We start from the raw sequence: 19,810 nt of genomic DNA on the forward strand, positions 1-19,810 counted from the left end.
AAATAAGTATGCTCTTTTTTGAGAATAGTATTTTTATTTTTATTAACCAAAATTTTAAAAAGAAATGTGCTATCCTGATATTCCTGAGCAGCATATAGATGAAGTCTCACTTGAGTAATCCCTACATTCAAGTGACATTAATTTAATAAGCTCTTGAAAATTGGGTATATTTCTCACTTCCTAGCTGGATATTTTGGTGAAGCATCTAGGACACCAACACCATCACCTTTACAGCAGAATAAACAGCATATTCACACAGCTAGTGGTCACCACGCTTTTCCATCTTGCTGCCAGCTCCCTACTGGCCCTGTGCAGGCTCCTGTCTAGGCTGGTGAAGGCAAGATAAGAGCAAGTGTTCAGTACTTCCAGGCACAACAAAGGGAACTCCGCAGGCTGACACAGACGCTCGCTCGCATGGAAGGAAAATCTCATTTTCCTCCCAAAGCTGTTCCACCACGGTCCCCGGATATCCGTGGCTCTTCTGGATAGTGACAGGGAGGGAGCTGAAGCACTGTCTCAGAGGCTGCAGAGCCAAAGAACGAGTCCTCAGAGCCACCTTGCTGAACCCTGAGACTCAGAGCTTCAGTCCCAGGTTGAGCTTCAACCCGCAGACAACCTTCAAAGGACACACCAGCACCCCAGAATCAAGGATGGCCGAAAGTGAGGCTGGCACTGAAAATGAACAGAGACCACGAAAACTAAAACACTCTTCACACTCAAGAACTCACTTCATTTTTTTTTAATTAGACAAAGAACTCTATTAATCTTTGTTTCAAACTTTATTCCCAGGTTTTTTTCAGCTTAATTAGCTGCAAAGAATGAATTGTGTATAAGCAAAACCTAAAAACAGCTGAAGTATCTAAGGCACTTGGGTTTAAAAATGTTAGAGATTTAGTTTTTATGAGATCCATAAAGAAGACAATTTTGAAAAGCAGTCATAATATAAAACAGCAGCTCCCAGTAACTTCTGCAACTTCTATTTTCTTTAGAAGTTGACTCAATTCACTTCACCTCATTCTTGGAAGCCTCATCAAAATTCTCCACAAGGTCAGGAACTTCATTCTCACCATCATCGTCATCCTCTCCAGCAGCAAGTGGTGCTTTTCCATCTACAGATAGTTGGGCGGAGCTCCAGCCAGTCTCCTTAAACTAGTCAGACTGTCTGCACCAAGCTGGTTTACAATGAAAAACCAGCTGGTAGCATTTCTTTCAGCAGCTTTGTCCCAGCATGGCCTGTCAAGGTGAAAGTGTTCACAGAGGTACCTGACCTTTAGGGTTGCTAAAATGGATTGCTGTTCATCGGTTTGTAAACGTATTCACCTCTTCAGTACCAGAGATAGTGTTTACCCCTAACTTCTTTAAGGAGAGCTAAAGTTTTTTATAATCTGCTGCAGCTGTTCTTCTTCCTTCTGCAAGCAGTTGCTTTCTCACCAATGCACACCGGTGCCTGCTGTCTGCTGAGCTTTCCCTGATTCATGATTGTTTCTTTCAACTTGTTGGAGAGGAAAAGGGGCAGCAAGAGGGACCAGTGAAATGGGGGAGTTCCCTGACCCACCTTGCAGGAAATGCGACAGGGATGTGGCTCATCTGTTTGGCCACCATGTGCACTCCAACCCCTATGGGAGGGGGAGCACACAGACGGGCAGGTGCAGGAGCCAGGGTAAGAGCCCCTGGGCTCTGATGCCACAGCAGTATCCAGGGGTGGTAGGCTGAAACTCCTGAAGCCTAAGTGGGCATATGTTACAGTGCATTCTTTTAGCTTTGCAGTTCGCAGGTGACTTACATGTTAACCAGCTCAGTGCCCTCTTGGTACCTGGGTCCTTGTTCAGCGTCCAGGAAGAATCAAGTCACACACAGACTCAGAGATGAACGTGGGTTTTTTATTGAGTGGTGAGGTGGCTCTCAGTGGGGTGGATGGGGAGCTGGAAAGGGGATGGAGTGGGAAGATGATCTTCCCCTGGGGTTTGGCTGCCCGGTGGCCCATCTTCTCTCCCAGTGTCCCCAGCCAAACTCCTCTGAGCATTCAGACGCTCCTTCTCTTCTCTATGCTGCACCGTTCTGCCATTCTTCTGCTCTTCTGTTTGTCCCCTCATGGAACCCGGGGTTTGGGGTTTATATGAGTACAGGAAGGGGACATGGCAGGCCAAAAGACAACTTTCTTTTTCCTATTTTTGGGAGCAAAAATAGGAATGCCTGTTCTCATTTAGGGCCACAGGTTTCCAAGCTTGGGGGTGGGGACTTTGCCAGGGAACTGCTTTCTTCTATCCAGTATTTCCTTGTCTCCTGTCCATATCACTAGGGTTGGCACTCAAGGGATCTCTGGTAGAACAGCTGAGAGTAGGCACTCACACGTGGGGATGCAAAATGGCCTCAAGAATTCATTTCTATAGCATATACCTGCCCCACACACAATGAAAAGAAAAGAAGAAAAGGAAAGGAAAGGAAAGGAGGAAAGGAAAGGAAAGGAAAGGAAAGGAAAGGAAAGGAAAGGAAAGGAAAGGAAAGGAAAGGAAAGGAAAGGAAAGGACACAAGATAGAGCTATATTAGTCAAAGTCTACAAGCAGAATATCTGGGGAAAAAAACCTATAAAAGACAATTAATCTCCCTTCTGGATAGCACTCAGAAAAAAGATTTCACTTTTCCAATTAGTGTGAAATTAACTTAGAGAAAACAGGAACATGGTAAAGAAAACACAAATTGAGAGTCAAATGGACCTGGATTCAAATCCAGACTCTAATTTACTATTCCTAATTCATCTATGCCTTGCAGATACAGATGAGAAAAGGTAAAAACAAAACTGAAACCAGACTCAGACACTGGCTTCCCAGAACTCTTGCCCTATCAGGTACAAGGGACACTAGACAGGCAGTCCTGCAAGGGCGGTATCAGCCTCAAGCAAGCCCTGAGCCAACCCAATACCCTAGTCCAGAATGTTAGGAAAGGCTCTGCTGTGGCCCAAATGGAGACAAGTCCATCAAGGAGAGAAACACATTGTGTGCAGTTCCTCAGTCACAGAGAACTTGGAGGGCTCCACTGCGAGAGCAGTTCGGGGTCTCTGTGCACGGGGAGCAGTTCAGCAGTGAGTGACTTGCAGAAGGTGGGCCAGGGGCTGGGGGAGCACCAGCAGGTCGACAAAGGTCCTCTGAGCCAGATGGGGCTGTTGCCTAAGGGCAGTCAGCAGCCACTGAAAACATTAGGCAGGGAAGGGGCGTGATCAGGCTTGTCTTTACAGAAAGTTCACTTTTGCTGTCAATGAGAGGACTGCGTTGGAAACAATAAAACTGGTAGCAAGGAGTCTGGTGGGAGCCACTTGGAATAACTCAGGAGAGAGACAGTCTGCACCTGAACAAGATGACCACAAGGCGGCAGGGAAGAAGAGGAAATAAGATGGAGGAGTTTGAGGGTTGAATTGAATAGGGGTGGAGGGTGCAGAAAAGGGAAGAGGGAGACACTGAGCGGGATGGGCCTCTCTTGGCTATCGCTGGACTAGGGGTGGGGGTGGGGTGCTACTCACAGAGCAGTGACCCATCTAAGACAGGTTGGGAGGACGGGTGGAGACTGTTGGCCAGAGCTCAGGAGAGAGTTTGGGGCTACAATGGCTATTTGGGGAATCTCTGCAAGGTTGTTAACTGATGGCATGCAAGTAGAAGAGGCCACAAAGGGAGAGTATGTAGAGAAAGGATCCTAGAGGACAGGCCTATAAGGAACAGCTGCTTTTAAGAGCAAGCAGAGGAGTCTTTAATCCATCTTGAATTAATTTTTGTATAAGATGTAAGGAAGGGATCCAGTTTAAGCTTTCTGTATATGGCTAGCCAGTTTTCCCAGCACCATTTATTAAATAGGGAATCCTTTCCCCATTTCTTGTTTTTGTCAGGTTAGTCAAAGATCAGATGGTTGTAGATGTGTGGTATTACTTCTGAGGCTCTGTTCTGTTCCATTTGTCTATATCTCTGTTTTGGTACCAGTACCATGCTGTTTTGGTTGACCCAGCCATCCCATTACTGGGTATACACCCAAAGGATTATAAATCATGCTACTATAAAGACACATGCACACATATGTTTATTGCGGCACTATTCACAATAGCAAAGACTTAGAACCAACCCAAATGTCCATCAGTGATAGACTGGATTAAGAAAATGTGGCACGGCCGGGCACAGTGGTTCATGCCTATAATCCCAGGACTTTGGAAGGCCGAGGTAGGTGAATTACGAGGTCAGGAGATCGAGACCGTCCTGGCTAACACAGTGAAACCCTGTCTCTACTAAAAATACAAAAAAATTATCTGGGCGTGGTGGTGGGCACCTGTAGTCCCAGCTACTTGGGAGGCTGAGGCAGGAGAATGGCGTGAACCCAGGAGGCGGAGCTTGCAGTAAGCTGCGATTGCCCCACTGCACTCCAGCCTGGGCGACAGAGCAAGACTCTGTCTCAAAAAAAAAAAAGAAAAGAAAAAGAAAAGAAAGAAAAAGTGACACATATACACCATGGAATACTATGCAGCCATAAAAAAGGATGAATTCATGTCCTTTGTAGGGACATGGATGAAGCTGGAAACCATCATTCTCAGCAAACTATCAAAGGACAGGAAACCAAACACTGCATGTTCTCTCATAGGTGGGAATTGGAAAATGAGAACACCTGGACACAGGGTGGGGAACATCACACACCGGGGCCTGTCAGGGAGTGAGGGTATGGGAGAGGGACAGCATTAGGAGATATACCTAATGTAAATGACAAGTTAACGGGTGCAGCACACCAACATGGCACATGTATACATATGTAACAAACCTGCAGGTTGTGCACATGTACCCTAGAACTTCAAGTATAATAATTAAAAAATAAATAAATAATAAAAGAGCAGGCAGAAGAGGTGTCATCAGAGGAGATTGGGAAGTGGGTCCGCGACAGCTGGAGAATAGAGACCCCATCTGTTTGGTTATCCATTGCAGTCGCAGGTCTCCAAACAACGCCTGAGACAACAGAGATATCTGTTATGTAAATTAGTTGCTGAGGACCACATGACATTGCAGAAGACAAGGAAAAATCAGATGTCAGGAAGAAGAGCAATCTCAAGAGAACTTGAAGTTGTGTTTACCTGTGGAAGGTGTTTCTGTCCTTTGAGAGTAGGACACTGTGAGCCACCATAAATAGTTCTCCTTAGTCCATAAAACGCCGTGGACACTACTAGCAAAGTCCACTGTAGGCAGAGGTGAGTAACAGGCTTCGTGTGGGTCACCCCAGCCCTGTGGAAGCCGGTTTAGCGCAATGAGACCTGAAATAGCCTGAAAGCTCTCAGCTCCCTGTCCGTCCTTTTTATCATCTAAGGATCCCCTGCCCTGTCCTTGTGAGTGCCATGAGCTCTATTGCCTTTCTCAGCAATCACTAAAATTCATGCATGTTTCAGTTTACCCCAGCCCAGCTTTTCCTCCAGGAACTACTCCCAATTGCTCCCCTCACCCAGGAGCCAAACTCCTCTAACTCTCACCGACTCCACCTATTGTCCTTGGACACTTTTTTTTTCTTTTTCTTCTTTTTTGGAGATGGGGTCTCACTCTGTCACCCAGGCTGGAGTGCAGTGGTACCATTATAACTCTCTGCAGGTTCGAACTCCAGATGTTTATTACTAATTTCTGGGTATTTGCTGTCTTTTCTATTCAACCATGTACTAAGGGGCTGAGGACAAGGTCCTTTTAAGGGTTTTCTGGACCCACAATGTCTAGAAAGTATCAAACCTTCCATAAATATTTGTTGACAATCAACAGCCCCATCATCATCCCCATGGCGCCATGTACATCGGTCACAGAAAGAATACAACATTTGCCACAATGGGTAGGCATGTCGGTGTTTTTGTCTTTCCCATTGGCAAGAAATAAGAGCATTAGAAATAAAAGCGATGTTTTTATTAGTAGTACTTGAAGAAATCTGAGTAAACTGATTGAAAATTCTATTTATGTTTGTAAATGTGGTTCTAACACCACTTACTTTATTTTCTTTGATCATCTTAGCTACAAAATAAAAGTAGCACTTCCAGAATGGAAGGCTTCTATAATAAGAACAAATTCAGGGGCAGAGTGTTCTCTTTCCTTCCCGGGAGCATTGTCTTGGCCTCTATCATGGAAGGAGGAGAAAATCTCCCACCTCAGGCTCTTGAAGCACCTCATTCCATTAGCTGCCTGGTTGTCAAATCTGTGTTACCAAGCACTCCCAGGCATGAATTATAAGTCTTGGGAGATTGGGAACAACAAAAGAACATTTTGATTGGGGATAGAACCCAGTTGTCTTTAGTAAGACACCTTAAGGTGTTTTATGTGCTGCAAGGATGTGTAGTAGATGGTCAACAGGCAAGTATTCACACACAGGTAAGACACAGGTCATCTTACATGTGTAAGCTGATTTTATGGGTCATAATTTTTCAAAAACTTTGCTTCATTAGGCTTAAATGTGACCACTGACTATTTCAACAACATTGGCCTCTACGTTTTGGCTCAGTCATTAATTATTGATGTAGCCTTGATAAAATCACTTCAGTCTCTGAACTTCAGCTTTAACTGTAAAATAAAAAGGATCTGTTCAATGTCTCTTGAATCTCTTGAAATTCTATCCTTGATTCTGAGACTTAAACATTACAGAAAGAAATGCAGCGTTTTTTGATGCCCTGTGTGTATCTCAATTGCAGCTCTAACTGCAATCTACTCAAATCAGTTCTTGAATAGTTCATCTCTCCCACTAAAACGAGCTCCATGGGAGCAGGAATGAGTCCCATTACCTCTGGTGCCCCAGGTAGAGCGAAGAGCTCTCAGCACCCATGGGCCCAAAGTCCCTTACCGAGTGGATGAACACGCTGGCTCTACGCCGGCTCTTGTACCTCTTGATCCTGTAGCCTGCTTACATCCCACTTCACCTCCGGCTTGGTGAACTCAAGAGAAACGGAATTCATTGAAAGGCCCATGATAGCTGCCCTTACCTCCCTGTCTTATGTCTCTTTGTGCCCACAGAAACCGCCTGGGACCAGAAAAAGGTAGATGTGACTGTGCAAAAAGATAGAAAGATGAGGAAGACAGGTCTTCTTACATGCCTATAAGGTCGTTTTATTAATCACTATTCTTTGCTGTTCAACTGAACTATTCTTTAACTCACATTCTAGGTTAGAAGATAACCTAGATTCTAGATTCCTAGAATGTTCAACATTAAATGATACTTAAAGCAGCACAAGGCTTCACCTAAAATAAATCTTGAAGTGACTTACAAAGCTAATGAATCTGGTGTGGCTCCTTTCAATATTTTCATTACATTGAGCCACTAAAAGCTCATTTTAAAAATCTAGGATTTGAAAAAAATAACCTACTATACTGAAAAGTTTAATTTCATTTATCACCATTTTGGAATAATCTACCTGAATAAAGTTTCAAAGTACTACTAGATTCTTAGACCCAGGCAATACTTTATAGTTTTAGTAAGGACTTTCAACCCTTTTCTTCCAGTTCAAGAAAGGCTCCCCACCTTCCTAAATGACAGAACAACCATGATCCTTGACGGGCCTCCCTCCATGGCCAAGAGCATGAAGCGTACCTTGAATAAAAGTCTAACTACTCCGTTTGTCCTTATAAGATGACACCAATATAATACAAATTGGAAGAAATGTTTTGCATCAAGAAATAAATTGTTCCTGAGATGCTAGAAAACAAGTACTTATAGTAAGTGCAGACTAGGAACAAGATTGTTTGCCTGGAAATTTCAAACACTGAACCAAAATTCCTTATGTTGCTTGTACTAAAGAGCATGGCATTTTGCTTTGTAATTTTGCTTTTAATCTATAGGATCACTTTACAATTACATACTCTCAAATCAAAGTAAAAGCACATAAAAATGATTCCATAGTACTGCTACACAGTGGGGGTCCGTAAACATCTGCACCATAACCAACATAACAAAAATGAATCAAGTTAAACAATAGTGCAAAATACTATAAAAACATTTCTCTTCATGGTAATGCTGGTGTTTGCAATTGTCTACTGTTGCAAGATCACTTAGAAGAATACAAAACCCAAGCATTTACTTTGGGAATATAGAGTTGTTAAAGCAAATAAGAGGAAGCCCTTGCCCTAAGATTTCCTCTGTACCCAGAGCTCTATGTAAGCAAACTGAAACTTGGCTTGGAGGGCATTGTTTTATAACTGACTAAGAAAAGGAAAAATGAAAAGGAAGAAACATCTAGACTCAGTCAATCACAAACAGCCAAACACCAGGTTAGCTGTGGAACTAGGGACCTACAATCACGCTAGGCCTAAATAATGCAAACACCTACGGTAGGTAATCAGGAAATGTCTTAACTTTGCTTCCACGTTCAGCCTCTGAAAGCTTGCTGCTCACACTCTAGCAGAGCACTCTGAGCTCTGCCGGGTTTGAGTGCTCCCCAGTTCATGAATTCTTCTTTGTTTAAATAGATTCTGTTACATTTATTTTCTCTAAAGCTTTCCTTTTAAGAGAGTAAACAAAAAAGAAAAGTTAAAAGTAAAATTTTGTTCTCTTACATTTCACATATGTATTCTATTGCTTAACATATTAAATACAGTCATGCACCACACAATGATGTTTCAGTCAGTGATGGACCGCATGTGCACTGGTGGTCCCATAGGATTACAATGGAGCTGACAAATTCCTATTGCCTAGTGATGTTGTCACCATAGTAAGGTCATTGTGTAATGCATTACTAACATGTTTGTGGTTATGATGATGTAAACAAACCTGCTGTGCTTCCAGTGGTATAAAAGTCTAGCACATACAGTTATGTATAGCACATAATACTTGATACAACAACGACTATGTTACTGATTTATATATGTATTATACTTTTAATCATTATTTTACTTACTCCTTCTGCTTATGTATTTTTTCAAAGTAAACTGTAAATTAGCTTCAGGCAGGTCCTTCAAAATGTGTTCCAGAAGAAGCATTGCTGTCATAGGAGATGACAGCTCTACGGGTGTTACTGCCCCAAAAATGTTCTACTGGGACAAGATACAGAAGTGGAAGATGGTAATATTGATGATCCTGATCCTGTGCAGGCCTAGGCAAATGTGTGTGCTTGTGTTTGTGTCTTAGTTTTTAACAAAAAGTATTAAATGAAAAAAAAATTAAAAGTTTTAAAAATAAAAAATGTATAGAATAGGGAGATAAAGAGAGAAAATATCTTTGTACAATTGTACAATGTGTTGGTGTTTTAAGCTGAGTGTTATTACAAAAGAAACAAAAAGTTAAAAAAATTAAAGTTTATAATGAAAAACTTTATAGTAGGCTTAGTTTAATTATTATTGAAGACAGAAAAATGTTTTACAAATTTAGTGTAGCCTAAGTCTACAGTGTTTATAAAGTGTACAGTAATGTACAGGAATATCCTAGGTCTTCACGTTTACTCACCACTCATTCACTGACTCCCCCAGAGCAACTTCCATCCTACAAGCTCCATTCATGGTATGTGCTCTATATAGGTGTACCAGTTTTTGTCTTTTTTATGGTATTTTTCTGTACCTTTTCTATTTTATATATGTTTAGATACATAAATACTTACTCTTGCATTCCAGTTGCCTACAGTACTCAGTACAGTAACATGCTGTATAGGTTTGTAGCCTGGGAGCACAATGAAAGAATCACCTAATCAGGACGTACCCCCATTGTTAAGTAAGACGTAACTTAAACTAGATTTCACTAAAATTAAAAACTGCTATATGTGAAAGACACTGTCAAGAGAATGAAAAGACACGTGACAGACTTAAAGAAAATATTTGCAAAATATATTTCTGATAAAGGATAGTTATCCAAAATATACCAAAAAAATAAAACTCAACAATAAGAAAACAAAAAATGGGTAAAAGCCCCACTAACACCTCACCAAAGAAGATATACAGATGACAAATAGGCATATGAAAATATGCTCAATATCATATGTCATTAGAAAATTACACATTAAAACAATGAGATAACACTACACACCCATTTAGAATGGCCAAAATCCAAAACACTGACAACACTAAATGCTGGTGAGGATACTGAGCAGCAGAGACTCTTATTCGTTGCTGGTGGGAATGCGAAACAGTGCAGCCACTTTGGGAAAGTTTGGCAGTTTCTTACAAAAATAAGCATACTCTTGCCATATAATCCAGCATCTGTGCTCCTTGGCATTTCCTCAAATAGAGGAAAACTTAATTCACATGAAACCTGCACACAGATATTTATAGAAGGTTTAATCATCATTGTCAAGACTTGGGAGCAAACAAGATGTCCTTCAGCAGGTGAATGGATAAACTGGAGTACATCCACACTAGGAACTATTAACCAGAAATGAGCTATCAAGCTATAAAAACACATGGAGGAAACTCAAATGCACACTACTAAGTGAAAGAAGCCAATCTGAAAAAGCTATGTGCTCTGTGACACACTATGGCATTCTGGAAAAAGCAAAACTACGAAGACAATAACAAGATCAATGGTTGCCAATGGTTAGAAGAGAAGGGGGAAGGATACATGGAGCACAGAGGACTTTTAGGGCAGTGAAACTGTCCTGTATGATAGTATAATAGTGAATATATGCCATTACACTTCAGTCAAAACCCCTAGAATGTACACCAAGAGTGAACCCAAGCAATAACTATGAACTTTGAGTAATAAATATGTGTCAATGCAGGTTCATCACTTGTAACACCTCATGCAGGGTATTGACAGGGGGTAGCTTATGGCACATGGGCACTCCGTACTTTCCACTCAATTTTGCCATGAACCTAAAACTGCTCTGACTAATAAAGTCTATTTTAAAGTGTCAACATAACCAAATAAACTTTCCTGAATTTTTTTCCTTCATTACACATTTTTTATTTCAAAACCAATTTTTATGTATAGCTCATTCTATGAATATATTATTGCTATATTTTCATAATCTGGATGTCATCAAACTATAGGCCTTATTTTGTAGTTACAGGAAGAAAACCCCCAAGTAATCTCTGAGCAGTTTACCAATTGTCTACTATGTACCACTGATGTGTCTATATGCCATGAATGTAGAGATTATTAAGATGAAATCTCTGTCCCTAACGGCTAACCCTCTAATTCTCTAATAGAAAAAGACAGAAAAGTAAACAATCAATAAATATTTATGTACAAATAAACACTTAGATGGTATATTAGTCTGTTCTCATGCTGCTAATAAAAACATACCACAAGACTGGGTAATTGTTAAAGGGAAGAGGTTTAATGGACTCACAGTTCCACATGGCTGGGGAGGCCTCACATTCATGGCAGAAGGTGAAAGAGAAGCAAAGTCACATTTTACATGGAGGAAGGCAAGAAAGCATGTGCAGGAGAACTGCCCTTTATGATACCATCAGATCTCCTGAGAGTTATTCACTATCACAAGAACAGCACAGGAAAGACCTGCCCCCATGATTCAATTACCTCCCACTGAGTTCCTCTCATGACATGTGGAAATTATGAAAGCTACAATTCAAGATGAGATTTAGGTGGGGACACAGCCAACCATATCATTCTGCTGCTGGCGCCTCCCAAATCTCATGTCCTCACATTTCAAAACCAATCATGCCTTCCCAACAGTCCCCCAAAGTCTTTATTCATTTCAGCATTAACTCAAAAGTCCACAATCCAAAGTTTCATCAAAGACAAGGAAAGTCCTTTCCACCTAAGAGCCTGTAAAATCAAAAGCAAGTTAGTTAATTCCTAGATACAATGGGGCTATAGGCATTGAATAAATACACCCATTCCAAATGGAAGAAATTGGCCACAACAAAGGGGTTACAGGCCCCATGCCAGTCTGAAATCCAATGGTGTAGTCAAATCTTAAAGCTCCAAAATGGTCTCCATTGACTCCATGTCTTACATCCAGGTCACACTGATGCAAAAGGTGGATTTCCATGGTCTTACACAGCTGCACCCCTGTGACCTTGCAGGGTACAGCCCCCTCCTGGTTGCTTTCAGGAACTGGCATTGAGTGTCTGCAGCTTTGTCAGGCACACACTGCAAGCTATGAATGGAACTACCATTTTGGGGTCTGGAGGACGGTGGCCCTCTTCTCACAGCTCCACTGGGACTCTGTGTGGGGCTTCCCACCCCACATTCCCGTTTGCACTGCCCTAGCAGAGGTTCTTCATGAGGGCTCTGCCCTGCAGCACACCTATGCCTGGACACCCAGGCATTTCCATACATCCTCTGAAATCTAGGCAGGGGTTCCCAAACCTCAATTCTTAACTTCTGTACACTCACATGCCCAACACCACATGTAAGCCATCAAAGCTTGGGGCTTGCACCCTCTGAAGCAATGACCTGAGCTCTATTTTGGCCCCTTTTAGCCATGGCTGGGACACAGGGCATGGAGTCCTAAGACTGAACACAGCAGGGGGCCCTGGACCATTTTTTTTTTTTCCTCCTAGGTCTCCAAGGCCTTTGATGGAAGGGGCTGCTGTGAAGACGTCAGACATGTCCTGAAGATATTTTCCCCATTGTCTTGGCAATTAACATTGGATTCCTCATTACTTATGCAAATTTCTGTGGCCAGCTTGAATTTCTCCTCAGAAAATGGGTTTCTCTTTTCTATCACATCATCAGGCTCCAAATTTTCCAAACTTTCATGTTGTACTTCCCTTTTAAACATAAGTTCCTATCCCAAACCATATCTTTGTGAATACATAAAACTGAATGCTTTTAACAGCACCCAAGAGCACTTTCCTGCTTAGAAATTTCTTCTGCCAGATGCCCTAAATCATCTCTCTCTAGTTCAAAGTTCCACAAATCTCTAGGAGAGGGGCAAAATGCCACCAGACTCTGCTAAAACATAGCAAGAGTCACCTTTATTCCATTTCCCAACAAGTTCCTCATCTCCATCTGAGACCACATCAGCCTGGACTTTATTGTCCATATCACTATCAGCATTTTGGTCAAAGCCATTCAACAAATTTCTAGGAAGTTCCAAACTTTCCTACATCTTCTTATCTTCTTCTGAGCCCCTCAGACTGTTCCAATCTCTGCCTGTTACCCAGTTCCAAAGTCGCTTCCACAGTTTCGGGTATCTTTACAACAGCGCCCCACTCTACCAGTACCAATTTACTGTATTAGTCTGTTCTCATCCTGCTAATAAAGACATACCTGAGACTGGTTAATTTATAAAGGAAAGAGGTTTAATGGACTCACATTTCCACATAGCTGGGGAGGCCTCACAATTATGGCAGAAGGCAAAGGAGAAGCAAAGACACATCTTACATGGCAGCAGGCAAGAGAGCATGTGTAGGGAAACTCCCCTTTATAAAATCATCAGATCTCATGAGATTTGTCCACTATCATGAGAACAGCTTGGGAAAGACCCATCCCCATAATTTAATTACCTCCCCCTGGGTCCCTCCCATGACATGTGGGAATGATGGGAGCTACAATTCAAGATGAGATTTGGGTGGGGACACAGCTAAACCATATCACATGGGATCCCAGGAGGGTTTCAACAATCTGTTCTCTGTTCACTACAAATCCCAGGTGCCCTGTGGCCACTTTTAGAGCAATTTGTCACCTTGAGTAAGAGTCTAAATTCTGTTTGTCTGCTTTGTTCTGGCAACAGTGCCTGTCACATGGTAGGTGCTCAGTAGTTATCTGTGGATGAGCATGACTTCTAGAAACACTTGCTTTAGAACCAAATCCAAGAGTAAATCTAAGACTGAGAGGAAAAGGAAAACCCTGTAGTGTCCTTACTTGAGGCTGTAAAACATATTCACTAGCATTCTGATGAATACAGATAAGTAACATATTTTCCTCCCCCTTCCCTCATTTCTATCTGCAAATGAATCCTATAAAGCAGTTTAAGGCTATGGGCTTCCAAAATGTAACTCAAGTGTGCTCACCTGGTGGATTTTGGTTTTAGAAAAGTAGAACAAAGTAAAAGATTTGCACACCTTATGTTTTAGTTTCTTATAAAACTAAGCATTTTCTTGCCATTTCTTGGTGATTTGCTCTCAGAAAAGGAGGAAACATGGAGGAGGAAAGAACAAAGTGAGCAAGGAATGTAAATAAAGGAAAAACAGGCCGGGTATGGTAGTTCATGCCTGTAATCCCAGCACTTTGGGAGGCTGAGGTGGGCAGATCATCAGCCTGGCCAACATGGCAAAACCCTGTCTCTACTAAAAATACAAAAATTAGCTGGGCATAGTGGCGGGCACCTGTAGTCCCAGCTGCTCGGGAGACTGAGGCAGGAAAATCGCTTGAATCCAGGGGGCAGAGGTTACGGTGAGCCAAGGTCATGCCACTGCACTCCAGCCTGGGTGACACAGCAAGACTCTGTCTCAAATAATATATATATATACACACACACACACACATATATATACACAAATATATATTATAGATATATTTTATATATAATATATATATAAAGGAAAAAACAAAAGAAGGGATATGAGAAGGTTTGCTTGAATTCTGAGTAGCATATCTGCAAAAGAATATTCCATTTTATATTAATAAATATCTTGAATACATGTTTTATGGTTAACTCTAGACATCATTGACTTAGAATGTATCTTTCAAGCTGAGGAACGATGTTCTGACCTTATCAGCAAAGGGCAGTTAATTCCTGTCATTACACGAAATCTCACTATCAGTATTATGAGGAGCTTTGAAAGATCAATAGCATAGCACCTTTCTAAGTTTCTTGTTTGGATAATTATTTTAGGACTTAAAGCTCCAAAATTTTTTATTTTCAAAAAAGAGTTTGTTAGGGAAGAGTAGAGATAAACAGTGAATTCAAACAAACTATTTTTTAAATTATACACTGAGAATAAGAATCAAAGAAATTAAAGTAAAAGAGGACATACTAGAAAATACTCTTTTAACACCCTAAATTCCTTTTGGCATACAGTTGAGGTAAATTGTTCTATTTAAGTCCCACTTGACCTTTCAAAATGGTGGAAATTACTTGGTTGTGATAGTTGGGGTCAGAAACAGGAGTCTAAGTTGATGAGTGAATAATCTCTAACTCTTTTGGAACTTACAGCTCATCAACATCAACACGTAATATTTATATGACAATCTTAACATCTTAACATGAGACAGATAAAAGACATAGACAATAAAAATAGGCATTTTGCCTAGCAATTTCAAACAAGTATCTATCTAAATACATGGCAGAGCTACCAGACAAAACCATCTGGTATTTCCTAGGTTGACACCTAATAAATCAAGTAAAGACAATATTTTCTACTCTGCTCTTTAAAACCTCCAAGGAAAATTAAAAGACAGTGTTAAGTCAAGCATGCAGCTGCTGAGACTCAAAACAATATTACATAGCAAAATTAGAACTGCCGAAATCTGAGCATGAAACGCAAATACAGTGAAGCTCTTGAAAGTCTCAGGTTTAAAACATTGAATTGAAAAAAACATAATAGGGATGGAGATACTGGGGAGATGTTGATCAAAGGATATAAAATTTTAGTTAAACAGAAAGAATAAATTCAGGAGATCAATTGTACAACATGGTGACTATGATTAATAACAACATATATTCTTGAAAATTGCTAAGAGATTATACTTTAAGTGTTCTCATCACAAAAAGATAAGTATGTGAGATAATGCAAGTTAATCGGCTTGATTTAGCCATTCTACAATGTAAACATATATTGAAACATCATGTTATATGCCATAAATATATATAATTTTTGTCCAATTAAAAATAAATTAAAAATTTGGTCAGGTGCAGTGGGTCACGCCTGTAATCCCAACACTTTGGGATGCTGAGGTGAGTGGATCACTTGAGATCAGGAGTTTGAGATCAGCCTGGCCAACATGGTGAGACCCTGTCTCTACTGAAAAAAAAAAAACAAAAGTTAGCTGGGCATGGTGGTGCATGCCTGTAATCCTAGCTACTCAGGAGGCTGAGGCAGGAGAATCACTTGAACCCAGAAGGCGGAATTTGCAGTGAATCAAGCTCCTGCTACTGCACCCCAGCCTGGGTGACAGAGCAAGACTGTCTCAGAAAAAATAAATAAATAAAATTAATTAAGCAAGTAAAAAATGTTTTAATCATAATTAATTCTTCAACTTAATAGTCTAAAAAGAGATAAAAGTTCTCTAACTGTTTCTGGACAGGTTTAGGGGGTTCCTCCCAGAAAATATTGTCTTTCCCCCTACCTGCCTCCCACCACAACCTAAACCTAATAAACGCCCAAGTCGAATTGTTAATGATGTTTTAATTGAGGCCTGTACCCTTGAAAGAGCCATAATTTTTAAGCTGAGTTAGACATTTAGAAGATAACATCACTGATATTTTTCCTGTGATTTTTATGTCTAAATAAACTAAGAGAAGGGATTTCAAAAGTATTTATCATTTGCGAGAAACAGCTCTGAGGAGAGGAGCATACATTTTTGTCACACAGAATATGGCATTGTTATATACATTTGTATAGAGTGAATGTGCACTATGCCAGTTGATGTTTATCATAGCCCTAAGACAGAAAAGAAACTTTTTATGTGAGGAACACGAACCTCTTTAAATTATCAGGCCCAGAGAGGCATTTAAAATGTGACAGCAGACATATCTCACTCCCCTTTTAACTAAAATAACGACCCTTAAAGTCATTTGCTAGGCAGGCTCCAGACTAACTGACTCCAAGTAGCTGTAAAATGCCACACACCTTATGGTTCAACAATGTACAGCCAATCACTAACCAGTGTTATTCTGTAAACCAGTGAGAATGCCTGTCAAACAACTTTGGATCAGTCCACTCCTTGTTCTGTTTGTCTTTAAAAACCTGCCTGTAACAAAGGCAAAGACAGCGTTCCCCAAGGCAACCTGAAAGGGTGTCCCAGGCAGCTGTCCTCCCTGTGGCTAAGGTCAACTCTATAAATTATATTTTGTGCCCCAGTTTCTTCCCTTAGGTAGACAGACCTTTGTGGTGCATAACGGCAGTTGTAAAGAATAAATGATAAGTTCATTATTTCCTTCATCCCTTATTTCAACAAATATTGATTGCTGAAATCTTAATTTTAATTAAAATGTTTGGAAAGCAAGAGTCTTAAAATAAAACTAATGAAAGAAAGCAATTCCACTTCTTCCTTTAAGTGTTAACTATATACAAAGTTTTAAGGTTGACATTTTTAATACCTAAAATGAATTTCTTTATCCATAAGAGTGACTGTTCTTTAGATACCAAAACAACTCTAAAAAATTAATTGGCTCATAATACAAAGAATTTCAAACTAATTTTCAAAATGTACTCCCTGGATTGTTTTTTCACTCCCACAAACTTGGCACCTCTGCATTTATCAATGTCCCCAAGATTCCAGTTTGTATTTCCAGCTGCCCAAAGACACCTTCATTTCTGTCACCAAAATGACCATCTCCTTACCACATTTGAAAAAAAAAAAATGCAAATAAAAGATAAAACTCTCTTTTTCGACTAATGGAAACATCATGTGTCCTCTACTCTAAACCCTTATAGTAGTTTCTTTCAGTAACAATAACATCTGATTTTATTGCATTTTGTTTTGTTCTTCTGCAACTTCATATGTGACAAACTTATGTGCCCAAAAAGAAGCACTGCATGAGACTTTAACTTTCATGTGGGCAATGACAAAGACTACCTAGTTCAATCCCATAGGCTTATCATTCAGGTGCAGCCTGGTACCCAGCAGGCATTAATGTGCATTTCTTCAATGAATAAAGGAATGAGCACCCTGCTCGAGGCCCAACCAGGGCCAAGCCCTCACCCTTTCTCCTCTTTCTACCCTAATGAAGAGCATCTCTCCCAACTAGACAGGAAGACCTCATGGTCTTTGCTCCTCTCACCTGCATAACCAAGTCATGGCCAAGACTTACTCATTCTGCCTCTGAGACATTTCTTCATCCTGCCTGCTCCTCCAGTTCACCCTGTTGTTGTCTGAAAGATGTTCACATTCAGTGCAGTTATCTTTCTGCAAAGTTTGCTGTCAGAACCCCCTACCACTCCTTTCTGCCCATCTCTTCTCACTAGCCCCCATTAATCCCATCGCTCCTGCTAGCATGCTTTCTATATGTAGATGGGATTAAGATTCACTCTTGCTGGATACCTGTCCCTGTCAATTTGTGAAGTCCCCAGTGATTGACATGGTATGGCCACCTGCCCACCCAGGGGCCCCAGCTCTCAGTCTCACTCTTCCCCAATCTCTTGTGTGCTCTGTCCTCTAGTCACACAGATGACTGGGACCACAAACAAAGGAATGTGATGCTGGCAGCACAGTTCACATTGAATATTGGACCGACTAAAGTCAGTAATGCCCACCAACTGGACCCCACAGGGCCTTCTAACAGGCTTTTCTGCATCCTTTTATTCCACCCACGTTACAAATATAGTGAGATTTTAAAAGCAAGTCTTACTGACCTTCTTCCTAAAATCTGTCAGTGTTTTCCTGTTGTTCTCAGGGTTTTGTTTTAAGCAGAAATGTACTGTGATTTATGAGACTCTGCCCCTGATAGCCAGCCCTGCTCTCCAGGCTCAGCTCACCTTTGCTCTTCAGCCAAAGCCACCATCTTCTGTTTACCAAAACGTGCTGTGCTCCTCCCGGTATGCATATCGAGTATGTGACTCTTGCACCTAACATTCCCTCTGCCAAGAACATTCCACTTGCTGTCCACTTGGTAATTCCTCTTTACTCTTCAAATTTGTCCTCAAATGTCACTTCCTCAGATTAAATCTTTCTAGGGCACCCTCTTTACAATTTTATATAGCAACTTAGCTAAATTGGAAACACATGCGCGTGCGCGCACACACACACACACACACATACATATAAGATACTCTATGTGAATACTACAAACAACTTTATTCTCATAAACTTGACAATGTAAAAAAAAAATGGAAAAATTCCTAAACAAAAAATCACAAACTACCAAAACTCAATTGGGATGAAATAAACAAATTGAGTAGTCCTATAACTATCAAATAAATTGAATTTGTAATTTAGAAATTCCCAAAAATGAAATAGTCAGTCCTAGATGGTTTCATTGGAGAATTCTAACAACATTTTTTAAAGAATAACACCCACATTACACAATCTCTTCCAAGAAATAGAAGACTAGAGAACACATCTCCACTTATTCATTGAGGTCAGTATTACCCTGACAACAAAATTAGTCGAAAATAGTACAAAAAAAAGAAAACTACAGACCAATATCTCTCATGAACGAAGGCAAAAAAGTTCTTGGCAAAACATTATCAAATCAAATCTAGTAAATATAAAAGGAATTATATATTTCCCATGACCAATTGAAATTTATTTCAAGTGTACAGGCCTAGTTCAACATTCAAAAAACCAATCACTATAACCAATCACAGTAAACATGGTAAAGAAAAAAATGTATAATCATATCATTTTACACAGAAAAAACACTTGACAAAATCCAACATCTGTTCATGATTAAAGAAAAAAAGAAACTTAGAAAACTACAAATGGAGCAGAAGTCAACCTTATAAAGAGCATCTATACAAGTCCAACAGTAAACAATGGTCAGTGGTAAAAGACTGAATGATTTCTCTTAAGATCAAGAACAAGAAAATGATTTCCCCTAAGATTAGAAACAGGAGTGTCACTGCTCTTATTCATGATAAGTATCAGAAATTCCAGCCAGTGCAACAAGGCAAGAAAAAGAAATAACAGGCATACAAATTGGAAAGAAGAAAATAAAACTGTTGTAATTTGTACATGAGAAAATCACAAAGATTACAAACGAATATACTAAAAACAACTAAAAATCTCCTAGAAATAACAGGTGATTTCAGCAAGATTGCATGAAAT

General features: G+C 40.4%; 1 protein-coding gene and 1 pseudogene across 1 annotated transcript in view; both read right to left on the minus strand.

The window, feature by feature from the left end:
• PXDNL (peroxidasin like) overlaps window positions 1-19,810 on the minus strand; it is a 504,118-nt gene that overhangs the window by 411,008 nt on the left and 73,300 nt on the right. The gene's annotated exons all lie outside the window — the stretch shown is intronic.
• Window positions 1,003-6,950, minus strand: LOC114680378 (transcription factor BTF3-like; annotated as a pseudogene).

The sequence above is a fragment of the Macaca mulatta genome, chromosome 8 (genome assembly GCF_049350105.2).
Source record: "Macaca mulatta isolate MMU2019108-1 chromosome 8, T2T-MMU8v2.0, whole genome shotgun sequence".
NCBI lineage: Eukaryota > Metazoa > Chordata > Mammalia > Primates > Cercopithecidae > Macaca > Macaca mulatta.